Consider the following 16871-nt stretch of genomic DNA (forward strand, 5'->3'; position numbering starts at 1 on the left):
TTATGTGCTCGTGTCCTTCTGTATAAAATAAAGGAAATAGGGCCAAGTTGACAGGACAAATTGCCTCATTAAATGAAAAGATTCATGGCGTGTGAACACGTGGACAAGCATATGTGTGCCTGGTGGGACCTGAAGGGTGACACTGAAAGTCTCCAGGTCTGTGATTCTCTGCCCAAAGCTGCAAGAATAGGAAGGAACTTGGTGCTGATGAGTGTGGGGAGAAGTCCCAGCTGGGAGGCTTGGCTCCCATGGGGGTTTGAGCGAAACTGGAAAGCGTGGGAGCTGCCGAGCTGGGAGGGGGCCGTGGGGATGGTCAGGAAGGAGCGGGTTTGGATGGGAGAGACAGCGATGTGACAGGCGAACAGAGTGAGGGAGTCGGTGTCACTGACTACTAAGGCGCCATGTCAAATTTTCACTGAGTATAAGACAACTGCAGACCCAGTATAAGTTATGTGTGTGAGATTTATCTTGTCATAGCAACTAAGGCTGCAAAAACTAAAGGGGCTGACACAACAGATCGTGTGCAAAGCAAGGGAGGATTGACGTTAACTCAGAAGTGAAAGTGTTTTTAACCAGAGTGTTCATTTTTTGGGAGATTTTCCCTCCAGAACTCTCAAAAAAAAAAAAAAAACCAACAAACCCACAACAACCCCCAATTCTGTCATAATTAATGCAAAGACCATTTAGAACATCAGAGAATGCACCGGGTGATGCGGCTTTGACATTATACCAAATTTTTAGTTCCCTGAATTTTATGCTGATGTTTTTGGCTCCTGCTTATTCAATGTCATTTGCTAAACTTCTTTGTTTAATCATGTGAGGTAATGTAGCCTCATACTTGACTTCAACATTTAGCAGAAAAAATTTATTTCCAACTTTATATTATTTTAATATGTTATCATATTAATTTTGTATGCTTTTCCCTGCTATATCTTAAACCTTATTCTGATTTCTTTATTGGCTGGCACTATTCCCCTTATTTAATGAGAGTGCAGTATATATGACGAAATGGCACAAGACACTTTATTTCATAAAATGCTATCTAAAAAAGAATTGCCAGCATGCCTGTGTGGCTCAGTTGGTTGAGCGTCTGAATTCAGCTCAGGTCATAATCTCGCAGTTTGTGAGTTCAAGCCCCACATCAGGCTCTGTGCTGGCAGCTCAGAGCTTGGAGCTGCTTTGGATTCTGTGTCTCCCTCTCTCTGTGTCTCTTCCCTGCTCATGCTTTCTCTCTTCTTCTCTCTTTCTTTCTCTCTCAAAAATAAACATTAAATTAAATTTTTAAACATTAAATTTTTAAAAGAATTGCCAAATAAAATAATATTTTTTCAGATAAACAATGAAAACAGCATAAACTGCCATATCTAGTGATACTAACAAATGACTCACTGTGTACCTAAAATTTAAATTTAATTGAGCACCCCATATTTTTATTTGCTAAATCTGGCAGCTCTCTATCTCTAAAGCCTACGTTTTATAATGAAACTATCTAAGTGAAGGTCTACCTTTCCTGCACCCAACAACCATCCACCAGATCTGAGATCTAGTCTGAAGGCCACAGTACTTTCAAAGCCATCAGTAAGATAATCAGCATTTTAAAGTGGGCAAGTTCACTATCTCAGCTCCTGAAAACTCCGACACCACCATAAAAGGGTTAATAAGTACCTAGTGCCAAGTAGGTGAAGATGCTATTTCTTGGAGGGTATTTAGGCCCTCATCCCGGACCCAAGAATGTGATGCGGACTTTCTGTAGATTTGTGGGACAGGATCAGAACCCCGGCTAATCGGTATCAGGCCCTAGATGCATTATACCACTGAGCTTTAGATGCTTATGTTGCTTCCTCTCCGGAAGAAACCTGCTTCGGGAAACTATCCAATACCTTGACAAAGGGCTGTATTCAGCCTGAAGAAAAGAGGGAAAGAAAGTCAAGTCAAAACCTCACAAATTTTTGAACCCAGTTCAGATTCCTCCTATCTAGAAGATGGTCTCAGAACCATCTTCCCAGGTTGCCAGCTTCCTGAATAAAGCAACCTTTCCTTTCCCACTAAACAATTAAAATATAAAAAATAAAAAAGCCTTCTCTCTATTACCCAAAAAGACAATAAGTTAAATAAAATTATTCAATATGCTTTCACTAGAGTAACATGAATCAATTTAGTTTCTACAGATTAAAAAATAAAAATAACTTAATCATGAAACTCAGAGATCCACCCAATTTTCTGTGAGAAATGTTTAATCAATTGCATCACACAGGCATAGTGTGTATTCACTAGCTCAGTTGAAATTATTGGCTTTATAAGAAAGGGATGTGTTAGGACAAAATTATAGGATGAACTTAGCTTCCAATGGCATCACCTGACCAAGATGATGACAAAGATGGGCCAACAATGAATATTTTAGTTATACCATAGTTAATACCCTCTGGTGTCATATGAACTAAAGTCTACATTTCTGTAGCTGCTTACATCGACTTAATCAATTCAATAATTCATCCATCTAGTAAATATAATGTTCTTACTTTTGGCATTTGGCTAGGTATTAAAAAAGTAATTTATATGTAGTAATGGAAACGGACATTATGCAGAGAATTAAGCAATAAAAATATATGCTAGGATCTATCTACACAAAAGAGAGAAGGGAAGAAAAAGGAGAGAGAGAGAGAGACAGAGATATTCACAGCAAGAGAGAGAGAGAAAGAGGTACTAAAGAGATTGAGAGGAGAAAGAGAGTCACAGCAATAGAGACAGAGAGAAGATTTAGAGAGGGCGAGAGGGAGAAAGAGAGAAATCCTCTTCCTGGGAAGGAACAGGTTAAGAATACTTTGCTATTTCTCCTTCCCTGGGGGTCTATTTATAAAATTTCCTGTAGATAAGTTTAAATTAGTTAATTTTATATTAAATATATAATTAATTTTAAATTAATTATATATTTTGTTTAATTTTATATTTTTAAATGGGTTAATTTCATATTTATATAAAAAGCAGAGGCTTTTTTACATTGTATATTTTACTTTATTCAATACTTTGCGCTGGAGAAATGCAACAAAAAGGGCTTATTACTCCTATTTTACAGATGGGAAAACAAAGCCTTTAAGCAAAGTATCACATCACTTTATTTGTATATATGCAGTAGTGATAAATCGCTTAAGTTTACAAAAATATGAATTATACAAATAGAAAAAGAATTAGCTTCAGACATATGTAGAGGAACTATAATATCAGAATAAAAAAGTGAGAATTCTTGACTACCACGACCTGACAATGAGAATATCTGAAATGTGACATATTCAAAATAAATCTTGGCAGCAAAGCCAGAATGATCAGGAATCCAGGTAGAGGTCTGAGGGCAGATAACCACCTCCCAGTGTTTCCTGTGGTTGCCTCTGCCCATGTCAATTCCACAGCTCTGGACTTGTGGGGCCTTTAATAAATAAACAATACACTACCATTTCAGAGGGCAACGATAGTCACAGTAATTATAGTCTTTCCACTCCTATTATCAGCTAGGTCCCATGCTTGCTAAGTGCCATACACATATAATCTTTTAATCTTCACAAAAATCTTGCAGTACTGGTATCATGATTTTCACTTTACAGATAAAGATCACAGAGCACTGAAGAAAAGCTCAGCTTTTGTAGTAGTTGTTGACTCAAGACTTGTTATAAATTCAGGTGTGTCTGACTCCAGGGCAGAGTTCAATTCCTTTGTGACTGGGGAGTGGGAAATAGTCAATGACTGTGCTATAAGTTTAATGTGCAATGAAAGACCAAGTTATTTCAGAGCAGGGGTGACCTTTCTGAGGCCTCTGAAATCTGACCACATAATGGGTGCCTATTGGAATGGGTACCTATGTAGACGGAAAATCTGAATAATGTTGAGAACTTTTTCAAATTACACCCATCTCCTGCCCTCCATTACTTTCCTCCTGCAGGTCCTCAAGTGGAAAATTTGAGAACCACTGTTAAGAGGTCTTAAAACTCAGAGAAAGTCAAGGAATAAAAAGCAAGTGTCAAACTAATATTTTTTGCAGAGAGGGAAGGAAAATGGAGGTCTTCTTAAACCCCTAGATTATGTAAGGAAGGATGTTAGATACTTCCCAAATATTAGTCAGTTAATCTCAAGTAATATGTAAGGTTTATCATACTTGCATTTTTTAAAGTTTATTTATTTTGAGAGAAGAGCACGAGGGAGCCCATAAGTGGGGGAGTGGCAGAGAGAGAGAGAGAGAGAGAGAGAGAGAGAATCCTAAGCAGCTCCATGCGGGGCTCAAACCCACAAACCTTGAGATCACGACCTGAGCTAAAACCAAGAGTTGGATGCTTAGCCAACTGAGACATCCAGCCACCCCCACTGTACTCCCATTTTTGAAATACTTTAAAAACAGAAGTAATCGTTTATGTAATACAGAGATGCTGTTCAATGTTTCTCTTAATCATTAAATAAACATTTTTACCACACTGAGCTGATAAATTTCCATTAGAAGTATATATATTTGTTGTTTTTAGGTAGGTCTGGCAACCTTATGCTATTCCATGTTTTAAAAACTCAAACAGAAAAGAGCCCATTGAACTTTCATTGTGTAGATCTCTAAGTTGAAAGAAACACTGGTCCAGAAAAATCTCTGGAAGCACAAAAAGGGCTGGCCAGCTCAACAAGTGAGGCTACACTTTCATTTTAGATTAACTAGAGCAAATATCACTTTCAAATTTTACTGTGGATACCTACTGCTTTCAAATTGCTGAGTCTGTCATGGGAGGCATTATAAGAAAGTAGTTGAAATCAACTCCTTTGGTGTAAGACACATTTCAGTTCCAGGATTTACCATTTATGCTGTTGTAGGAAATTACATAAACCCCTGACTGGCTTTCTCACTTTTCAAAAAAGGTAACATTAGCGGCTCCTGAGTGGCTCAGTTGGTTGAGTACCCAAATCTTGGTTTTGGCTCAGATCATGATCTCACAGTTCATGGGGACCAGCCTCACATCGGGCTCTGCACTGACTGCATGGAACCTGCTTAGGATTTTCTATCTCCGTCTCTCTCTGCCTTGCTTCTGCTCTCTCACCCTCTCTCTCTCAAAATAAATACAAATAAACATTAAAAAAAAAGAACACGACTAATACTTTATAGTAGTCCATCCTACCTGATGTGTTTGGACCAGTAATTGATGAATTAAACAAAAGTACTAGTCAGAAAGGGAAATACATTAAAATATAAATACCTTAATTTTTCTTAAAACACATAAAAATTGAATTTTCTAATTTCCCCCATATTTTCATGTCCTTTTGTTGAGTATAACCTGGTGACAGTCTTTTTGTGTTTCATAAATTATACCACCTTAATGGACCCAGTCATTCATAAGCAAGAACATTTACAAATGCACTGATATAATAAAATAAGAGATGTCTAATCTCTACCTTATACTTTTTCCAATAATTTACAGTTGAATATTCACATTCAATTATGACCGTGACTTTAGCTACCTAATTTTATTGAATGCTTCCAAAGAAGTACACTATTCTCTTTCTTTTCTTAACTATGTTCCACAGGTTTGGCCAATTAATTAAACTATACATATAATATTAATTAAAATACATCTAAATTACATATTGTGCAATGTTTAATTAGAATTTTACGTATTTAATGACACATATAAACTATATCATTTAAAATATATATGTGGGTGGATGGATAGAAAGACAGATTTACAATGTTTGTAAGAAAAAGGCTTTCGATTCTATGAGTTTACTACATAATTAACTTCTGGCACATCAAAAAACATTAAACAGCCACCTAATGAAATTATTCTTAACTTTTTCAGGAAATCCTGGACTGCTATGATAATCTGGGAAGAGCTAGGGCTCCTTCCTCAGAAAAATAAACACATCTACATACCTTTAAATATTATACATTTTTTTCAAAGACCTGAGGCTCAGCAAGTTCATCCAATGTCTCCTATAGAACCATGATCCTAAATTAAGAACACATTTTTTTTTTGCCACTGTGGTAAGTAATGCTGTTTGCTTTCTAATTAGGTTTGCGTTGATTGAATGCTTCAGAAAGAGTTGCAAAGCTCTGCAGTTTCAAATGATTTGGCGGCCTTTTGTTGCATACATTTTTAAAATCCCATCAAATTAAATCTATACTCAAATAGGAACAAAATCAACAAATAAAAAAACAATAAAACAAAACAGAAATGAAGTCAAAATCAGTTTGATTTTCCCAAGTTATTCTTCCCCTAAATGTTAATTCAGCTACAGAGGAAATAATCTTAACCACTTACCACTTCACAGATTATCTGACATTTTCAACAGATGCTCCAGCATGCTATGCAAGTATGATCCTTTCTAGAGCTGCACTGTCCAATATATTTGCTACTAGCCACATGTAGCTATTTAAATTTTAATTAATTAAAATGAACTAAACTTAAACTCACTTCTTCAGTCACATTAGACACACTTCAAACGCACAACAGCCACAGGCGGCTAATGGTTACTGTTTTGGACAGTGTAGAGAACATTTTCATAACCTCAGAAAGTTCTAGAACACTCAAGTATTTCTGCTCCCATTAAGTGATTTGCATACTTGCCAGAAATCTGTTATGTTTGTTTCCAAATCAGTTTATGTCAGGTTAATGTGAAATTGAATAATTTAGTTAAATATTATATGAGTGAGAAAAGAATGAAGAGTTTTCTAAACCTTAACATTTTGGAAAGATTTTATAAAATTCAATCACATTAAAAATGCTAGAGTTGGATGTAGGTAAGACAATGTTAAAAGATTAGAAACAATCACAAAGAAAGTAGTATTCTGCTGTCAGACTTCTTTGCATTAGATTTGCACTTAAAGACATCTGTAAAACAACTGAAATTAGAAATCATAGATGATGCATTAAGGAATTTACAAAAAAAAAAGATGACTAAGATCTGTAATCAGCAACCAAACTCGAAAATAGTTCTTGGCTTGCATAAAAATACTGGCAAGTATATTATCAAGTTTTCAAATTTAAACAAAATGTGTATTGTATGTATGGGTTAATTTTTAAGAATCATTTCTTAAAAATCTTTGTGGCATCAACTGCTGATCCCAATTGTATTTGGTAGGAAAGTTTCTACTACACACAACAACACTGCAAACATGAGTCTTCTTCATTACTACAAACTCAGTGTTTTCATAATTGGTTGTGTCATTTCTATTTGTCACACTTAAGTTCATTGGATTAAATTATATTGAAAAATTTATGGACAGGAACCTGATCTAATTCCAGATGTATGCATAACTGGTCTTTTAATTATCACACAATAAAATATAATTAACAACACTACCCGTTACTTTATTGTAGAGCTGTGCTCAGTTGCCCCACTCTAAAACATTATATGGAGATGAGAACCCTTGAACTTTAATTGTGTTCACTCTATTTAACCTTTTGATTTTTTTCTGACTTCAAAATGCTATCTAGCCATCTACTTACAGCATCAACTACTTGAGAAACAAGAAGTATGACTATTTCATTGTTTTGCACATTGAGATTCAAAGGCAAATGGAAACCTAAAACTACATAGTACTGCTGGGACAACTCTAATCACGACTGCTACATTTCTTTCATTAAAATAGCATCAAACTAATATTGTAATTGGTAGTTGTTGCTTGATCAGTAAAGATTTTCTTTAGTCAATTAAATTCAAGGAAATATTTAGAATGTCATGGATCAGACATTTCTATTTGAAATAACAGCATTGGCATAGAATTACTTGAAAGTATCATAGATACTCCCAATTATTCAGGTCAACTCTAAGGAAAGACACTGTTAGGTTGATTAAAGGAGAAGATTTGTTGCAATTTTGCTTTACTGTGTGATATCTTCATGTACAAGATGGAAAACTGGCTGCTCTTGGGAGCCAAATTTAGATTGACTGATGAAGTCATTTTGAAATATCTTGAAAGTAAGTATATCTTCTTCAGTCTACCACAGTCTCTATTACTTCCTCTTGTCTTTAAGTCTGGCTTACTATATTGCCTAGATCCTGAATCTATTTAAGTTCATGACCCCTGGTAAAAGTGTTTTACATAATGCTATCTTGTATCACTTAGGGAGTATATAAGCAACTGAGCTCTGAAGTTGAACACAGTTTCATATTAACGTTTATTCTTCCAAGCAACATAATGCAACAGTTTAACCAATTCACAGTTTCTTCCTTTTTACTTAGGATATATCACTAACTGCTAGGCCATACTCCTCTCCTCTAGAGAAGGTTGTGGAAGGAAGAGAAAGACCATAGTGGACTATGGTAGATAAATTTTTCTCTGTGCTTGCATGGTAAGAGTGCATTTCTATTTGAAAAGAAAAAAAATAAAATGGATACAGAGTTCATTTTTAGTGATATTAATTATATCTATCATATTTGAGTCTACAGATAAATTATTGTTATTTGTAGTCTTTTAAAAATAAAACCTTATCATCTTATTTAAATTAATTAAAATGTGTTTAATGATACTACCTAAAAGTATTTTGAGAGCAAACATAAAATACATCTTCTTGTACATATCATTGACCTAGATAGAAATTCCATTACTAGTAGATTGGTTCTGACAAAGTCATTAAACATTCTAGGCCTCAGTTTGGTTATCTGCCAAATGGGTTATTGATTTCTAAGGTACTTACCATTTATAAATCTAGATTTTATTTTTAGTTTCAATCAAGTACTATTTAAGTTCTTACTAAGTAAATGTAATTATATGGATGAATTACAGCTTACAAACTAAGTTCACTGTATACTACCTAAACCTATAAAATGTAATGGGGAAAAAAGAGGTTGAATATGTTTAGGGTCAAGTAAGAGTTTCAGGAGTTCAGAGCGAAGAAAAACAGAATAGGATTTAAGAGGGATCAGAGACAGGAGAGAAACATGGGTAGTTTATTTAACTCATTCTTTCCACATAGAGCAGAAAGAAGTCATAAATGAAAGCACACGCAAGACAATGCCAACTTAAAAATCAAGAGCTACTCTCCAAAGTTAAATATGATATCTCTACTTTCTTTTAAATTCTAAACTTACAAATCTTGAAGTATGCTTAAATATAGAATTTCCTTAATGTATCACATAGTTTTTGTTTCATTTTAAATGTTTTGTTAATTCACCAAAGGTTTCATCCTACATGCAGAGCACTAGGGTAAGGAGTCGTGAGTTTGGAAAAGATATATATTTCTGTACACAAGGGGCTTAGGTTTATTATAAATAATAGAGAGTAGCTAAATTCATAAATCACCTTCAAACAGTATATCCACAGGCTTACCTGAACCTCACAGACTGTGTTTAAAAAAATCCTCCTTATCCCATAATGATATATTCTGAAGAGTCTAGAAATATCTCAGATAACACGAGACTTTACTGCTGAAACATAGTGACTTTAAGGTGTGTATAGGTTCTCACCATTGCCTATAGATAATCTAAAGTTCAACCCAATTCAACAATTAAAAAATGTATATACGATGTTAGTAAGTCATAGTCCCCTTGGGCACTTGGACTTACTACTAACGGAAAAAAATCTGTGGGCAAAAAAGGTGCAATGGCTATGAGGATTCAAAACTGAGAAAATCCTTAGTGAAAGAGTCAATGGTTTAGGGATGAGGAAGTGATATCCATGAATCTTGAAGAACATGATATTAACAGGTAGCAGGTTTGTTTGGAAGTAGTAGTGGATGGTGGCAATTAGTAAACAAGAGATGAATGCTCTTTTGGTAAGTCAGACCCTTCACTTCATGGGCGTTCCTTACAGGTCTTTTAGGGAGCTATCATGGGTACAGTTAAGATCAGTGACTTCAAGAATTATTCCAAAATCTGTGGACGAGAAGCTAGGCATGAGTACAGAGTAACGTCAGGGTAGCGGAATCTTGTATCATCATTTGGGGAATCTTAGGGAATCACCTATGCTCATGCGTCAGCATTTGATAATAGGGAATAAGAGAAAGAATAATTATTTACAGACAGTGACTCATTTATTTTAATAGCATAGTTCATGGACTCCTGGATTGTTTTCAAGAAAGCTCAGTTTGACTGCCAAGTAATTTATCTGATTCCCTCATAGTTCACTGAACTAATAATAACAAGCAATATAAGAGTATTAGCATGAACTAGCATTATGAGCTAAATTAGACTTTTCTCGTATGACCCAATTGATTGATTTGCAGTTGGTTTTCCTTTCCCTTCCTTTCTCCCTCCCTGATTCCATGCCTCCAGTTCCAATTCCTTCCTGCTTCATTCCACAAGCATCTAAAGGAAATTAACTACTGTGAACATAAAGATATATATGCAAGTCTCAAAATATCAAAAGCGATAGTGGTTAAGTGCAATTTGCTGATATTTCATTGTTTCTTGAATTTTAATACTTCTTTTGTTACTAAATATGGAAATCTTGCTACAGAGTAAAACTTGACCACCTAACATTCTTACAGGAATTATTCACTCTACACAGTTGTTCCCTCACTGAATGCTAACTTTCTAAATGTACAATATTTCCCAATGGTTTATTGGACATAATTTAACTATTCCTAGATATTTATACCAGAAGTGGTACTGAATCTTGGTTTCTTTGAATCTTACCGATTTGTGTATTTGTCATTTGTCATTTTTTCATAAAAATATAGTAAGCTAAATCACCTCCATAGTTGGAAGAGCAAATTCATGATTAATCACAAGTGAAAGCACCCCCCATGTAGTATTCTCACCCTACAGAGGAGTTTTTATTTTCTTCATTGATGCTAATTATATCCCCTGCCTTTCAGAATTATTTGGCTTCTGCATGACTAACACTGTTGATCATAGCTATGTCTTTGTAATTTTTAAGCTATTCTCCCATATTACCAGTTCACTTTAGATAAGGTGGATAAGAGACCACAATTCTATGCATTTGCCATGGTATTTTCCTAAGATTATCACTGAACATCACAGTTGACTTCTGGGATACACTTAACTCTATTGCAACACATGGAAACAGGCATTTCTGGGCAATAGTATTATATTTGGCCCATCAATGATGCTGACTTGGTCTTCACATTTATACACAAGAGTATTGGGATACACACACACACACACACACACACACACACACACACATACACACAAGCGCCAAAGAACTCTAGGCTCCCAAGGACTACACTATTTACAAAGACGCAATTGTTTACTATTTCTTCCACCTTTGTGTAGAACTGCTACCATTAGGCACAAAATTGTTTCTCTTTGCTAGGAGCACTTTCCTTCTCATCTCTTCATATCCTTTGTTTCTCTCTCACTCTCTTATCTATGTCTCCTGCCTCTTGTTCATTATCTTTTGATTGGTCCTTAAAAAGATTCTTCTTAGCGAATATCAGTCTTTATTTATTTATTTATTTTTATTTATTTATGTTAGAGGGAGATAGAGAATAAAAGTGTGAGCAGGGGAGAGGGGCAAAAGGAGAGGGAGAGAATCTTAGGCAGGCTCCATGCTGAGTGGGGCTCAATCCCAAGAACCTGGGATCATGACCTGAGCTGAAGTCGAGTCAGATGCTCAACCTACTGAACCATCCAGGTGCCCTAAGAATACTAGTCTTTAACCTCTTCATACTAATCAAATAAATTTGCTTGAAATTATTGGTATTCAACTTTTTAAGGATCATGGGTTCTTCCTTTGGTTATTCAAAATTTCCTTCTTCAATGTTGTTGATAAATTCTAGATTCTGAGATATTCTGGATGCCAGAGTGTTCTATAGGAGGCTCATCACCACATTACCAGTATCTTAGGGTTCTTAACATATTTGTATCCAAAAATCTTTTCTAATGTATTCAATGTTTCATACATAGAGTTTAAAGTTACAATATCTACAGCTATTTAATTCTGTGACTGAAAGATGATCTATATAAACTAGTTTCTCTATATAAGTTACACCAGTCACAGCCACTAAAATTTATGACAATTTAATGGACTCCAAAGAGACCCATTTGCTTTGTACAGGCAGAATATTACAGGTGCTTTCCCTTCATACAAAACTGCTATCTAATCCTCAATTATATTTCATATACTTCTTAATTTCTTGACATATTTTTAACTTAGTTTCTGGTTTATTCAACAGATGTAGTTGTACAAAAATAAAAGGTAGAAGACAAAGGAAGGTATACAAAATACAAAAAGCTGATTTATGAAAGTGATGCTGAAAGAAAAACCATTCACCTAGAAATCAAGGAATTTAAAAACTCAAAAGAAATACAAATAATCTAAATTTAGGATTATAAACTATATAAACTTATTAATAAAAATGAATTTGCTCTATTTTTATACTAGAGAAAAATCAATTCTAAATTTTAAATTGTATGTCTAGGATGAGTGGACACACTCAATGCATTAAAAAAACATAAAAATGTTACTGATGCAGAGCAGTGTGGGAACTAAATTTAGGCAAATTTTAGGACAATGAATAATACTCAAAGTTGTGACTATTTTTGTAATTCATTCATATATTCAATAGAAACTCAGCACAGGGCAAGATGTTATACTCCATTCATTTATCCCATAAATATTTAGATCTTATGTGTAAAGCAATGTAGGGGATACAATGAAAAATAAGAAATGGACTTTGCCCTCAAGGGGCTTACAGTCTAGTATATATTGGAAAAAATAAACAAGCACATAGATAACCATAATATAAGGGAGAAAGTGATGTGTCATAAGAAAGACTCAGACAACGTGCTAGTAAATCATGGACACTACCAGACTTTTGTTTTGTTTTGTTTTACTGTAGTGTCTAAGTAGCCAATAGAATAGAAAGGCCAATGAGCACTTTGCAAAATTAAGAGCCAAATTTTGTGAATCTGCAACTGAACAGTTGCAGTATCAATGTGATTTAAGTCACTGCCCACCAGTACCTAAAAATGTTCGCTCATAATAACAACCTATTAGGAATTCCATCTTGCCAATTTTTATAAGAAGATTCTAATGGTATTATCTAGTATTTAGGGATGAAAAGATAATTTCAATATAATAAAGCCTCAAATTAATTATCCAAAATACTCATGACACATTACCTTCTTGCACAGAAATTGTCTCGATCAGATTAAAGTGCTGAAGGATTCCTCGATGGCTCAAGTGTGCTCCAAGGAAAGCTAGAAGGTTGTACAGTTAACTCCCAGGGTGTAACTCTAAACCATACAACCTACTACCTCAACCCGGATGCACACAGCGTCCAATGTTGCTTCAAACTCCTTATCATATCTTCAGTCAGCTCCTCCAAATATGGCGGTCATACACCTAAGGGCTTGGCAAGGATGTAGATATAATACGCTAACATTTCACCAATAAACTTAATATGCGTCTGCTAGGACTATCCTAACCTCTTGGATTTCCAGCACAGGTCATACGAAATGTTCTCTGACATCTCTGCTGGTATAGTTCTACTAGTAATTGATAATATTAAAAATCAATAGCATCAACTTCATTTTTCAAGAGAAAGCAGCTCAATGGTAATTCATTAATCCCAATTTTAGCCTTTAATTTTCTTACTGAAGTTGATGAGGTATACTAACCACTATAATGTGGACTTAAGTTTCTGCACTTGATCTTAGCCAAAAGGTTAAGTTTCTGAACAGGATCTATTCAGATCTTGTTTCAAACCCTCCTATTAAAAATTCAAGTTTCTTAAGTAATTTGCTATACTTGGATTCAAACTTAAATGGCTATGTTATAAACCCTTCCTAGTGGTCGTCAATTGAAGGCTGCCTCTAAAGACAGATGAGGATTAATATATTAAAAAAAAAAACAAAGAAAAATATAAATTCTTAAAAATTAATCAACTAAAACTTAACAGGAGTTTGACTGAAGTCTATTTAACGGCATTTGTCTATAACACTTTGTTAGATTACCACACTGACACAGACCCATAGAAGCGAGCTTGTGCAGTCCACTTCACCACAAGATCGGATCTACGGGTTTATGCCAATGGGCAACATCTCACTTGGGCTCCCTACTAAAGCAGAATTTGTTGCAAGTATCTGATGAAATTAGATGAAAAAAACAATATCAATCCTTTAGTATAAATATTTTAAGTGCTAAAATGCTCTTAGTATACATATTCCCATTAAAGGCCTTCATCAATATTCTACACTAAATATAGGTTTATATACATGAGAATTTAAAGACTAGTATATGGAAATATTTTTCACAGATAACTTTTGTTTTAATAGTGAATATTTTATATTTGGACTATTCTAATAATAATGAGTTTTAAAAGAAAAAAGGATCTATACATGCATGTATGAATTATGTAATTGTGAAGTATGAATGTAGTATTAGCAGCCTATAATTAGGACCAAATTAACTATTAAGCTAATTGTGTAAGAGTCAGACTGTGCTTGTTTTAACCCTTTTATAAAACCTTAGTTAGTGGTTTTAAGGAATGGGTAACATTTTAACTTTCTCATAAAACAAGTAAGATCCTATTGACTAGGCAGAGAACGCACGAAGTTATTGAAAAGTATTAAATGTATACATATGTGTCTACAGTTGGAATAAACTGAAATTAACTATATTTGGATAAACTATTATCAGAAAACTAAAATTAATGACATACTAACAGCATTATTACTGCTAGCAATGTTACTACCACTAAAATTTATACTCCAGATCTATTGCATAAAAGAGAATATATCTGGCCTCTTCAACACAATATATTTAAATTTGTTTCACAAAAAAGATATTCTTAAACATAATAATGTAGCTACATACAACTCTTACCTGGTCAACAGGTTGGGCAAAAATAAATTATTATCAAAAAAATTTTAAACCATCAGACAATAAGCAAAGACACAAAGAATAAACCTAAAGCCAGCCACATTCACGTTTTTTAAGATTTTAAGCTGAACAGCAACAAAACTGTAAGTTGCACAATCATTAATCGTTTCACTCATATCCACAATATTTAGCATTTCTCAATTTTATCTTCATTGTAAAAAATAGTAATACTACTTAGAAATTACTTAGTCTTCTTGAATGTTTTGAAATAAATAAAAGAAAATGTCTTTTCAAAACTTTATATAATTTGGTCTACATAATTTTTCCATTATTTGTTTTCTAATTATTGCCATACTTATTAAAAACTGTAGTAAAAAATAAACAATCATGCATTTAATTATAATAAAAAATCTCAACATATATTCATAAATTTAGATGTGAAATAAAAAGCAAAACATTTGTTTTGGGTTTTATCATAACTATAAGAATGTAAATTTTGGTTTCATTATCTTATTAGACCATTTTTTGAAAAAGCACTACTTTATTCCCTCCCCCCAGATTTCACTTCCTTTTATATGGTATGACAAATGAAAACATATATTTTTTCTTTTTCTAAATTACTTTCTATTCAGCAGTCTTATGAATGGATGTATAGATATATGAATGGATACATAGATACATAACCCAAAGGGATTCAAACTGTACACTAATCACAAACTCAGACAAAAATTTTTCACAAAGGTAGGTAACAGTGTAAATTCTCAAGCCATCACTGAAAATTCCAACAGCTAGAGCCATAGAGAATATGAAACGAATTCTTATAACTAAACACAGTCAAAATTGTTTTATTTTTTCTTTAAAAATATTAAGTATTAATTGTTCTTTTGCTTTTTGTTTTTACCTGAGATGATTTTCTCCTATGATCACTTTCTTCACTTCTCATATCCATTTTAAGTTTTTCCCTAAAACAACCACAAAAGGAGAAATATCAAACAACTGCTGTCTAGGAGAATCATCTGGCTGGATGGTAGGGATGAAGGTAGACGGTCGAGAACAAAACACAATGTCAAAATGGGCAAAACCTTTTAAAGTATTTTTTTTTAAGGCTTGGAAGAATCACAGAGCCCCACCCAAGGCTACTCATATGACATATAATGTGGTTTCATAGTTTGCATTTATGCGTTCATTTTGGTTGGTGTTGTTTTCACAGTAACAGTTTTGAAAGTGAAAGGAGGCATGGCTGGTAAAGAAGCGACTAGGTTTTGCACAATGAACTAGTGAAAGCTGAAAAGAGATTTGGATTTGGCATGGAGCTTAATAAGATAATTAAGAGTGTAGAGATTAATGGCTCCTAAAAATAACATTTAAAATAATGTTTTTCAACTAAAGGATCTTGAAACATGAAAACAGGTTTATAAATGTTAATTAAGCCTGTGAAAGTTGATGTTCTATTAGCTGAGGCAGCATAAAGGAGCAAGAGCTATTTTTTAAATAATTAGTGAACAATAACCGATAAACTTAATAAAACGTTTTATTTAAATGTTATCAGTATATAAGGTAATTGCAATTTCCCATAATTCTTCATGGAATAACAAAAAAGAAGGTAGAATGCATTAGTTCTATATTTTCTCTTTGTTCACCCTACATATTTTCAATATGATAAAATATGATTTTGAAAGCACAACAGTTTGCTTAAACTTTATTCTTTTCATGGAAAAAATATAGCACCAATTCTTAATATGCAAATTATAGTCTTCATTAATATATGCTGTATTTTAAGAAGCACTTTCTTCTTTACAATTTTTAAACATGTTTAGAAACAGTTTTAATCAAAATTAAAATAGGTGGAATACATCTGCTAATCCTTTCTCATTGAACCAGGCAAAATTGGGTTTTGTTATGAAATGCTTAAACTGCTTAGCAATTTACTTCTACAAATAGAGAAAATAATTAGAATGCAATGCATTTATCTACTGAGCCAATCATTGGTTTAAACTTAAAACAAGTTTGTATGTACTTTTCCCACTAAAATACTTAATGGATATTTCCAGAGCTCTCTGCAACTGCCCCAAGACAAATGCTTCTTTTAAAACATATTTTAAAAGAGAGTATTATT

General features: G+C 33.8%; 1 long non-coding RNA gene across 1 annotated transcript in view; it reads right to left on the minus strand.

Moving 5' to 3' along the window:
* Nucleotides 1-15634: 15634 nt before the first annotated feature.
* LOC115291607 overlaps nt 15635-16871 on the minus strand; it is a 103703-nt gene continuing 102466 nt past the window's right edge. The window contains exon 3 of the long non-coding RNA XR_003908571.1: nt 15635-15717. This is a non-coding gene — a long non-coding RNA (uncharacterized LOC115291607). The remainder of the gene's footprint in view (nt 15718-16871) is intronic.

This window comes from Suricata suricatta, chromosome 5, assembly GCF_006229205.1.
Source record: "Suricata suricatta isolate VVHF042 chromosome 5, meerkat_22Aug2017_6uvM2_HiC, whole genome shotgun sequence".
Lineage (NCBI taxonomy): Eukaryota > Metazoa > Chordata > Mammalia > Carnivora > Herpestidae > Suricata > Suricata suricatta.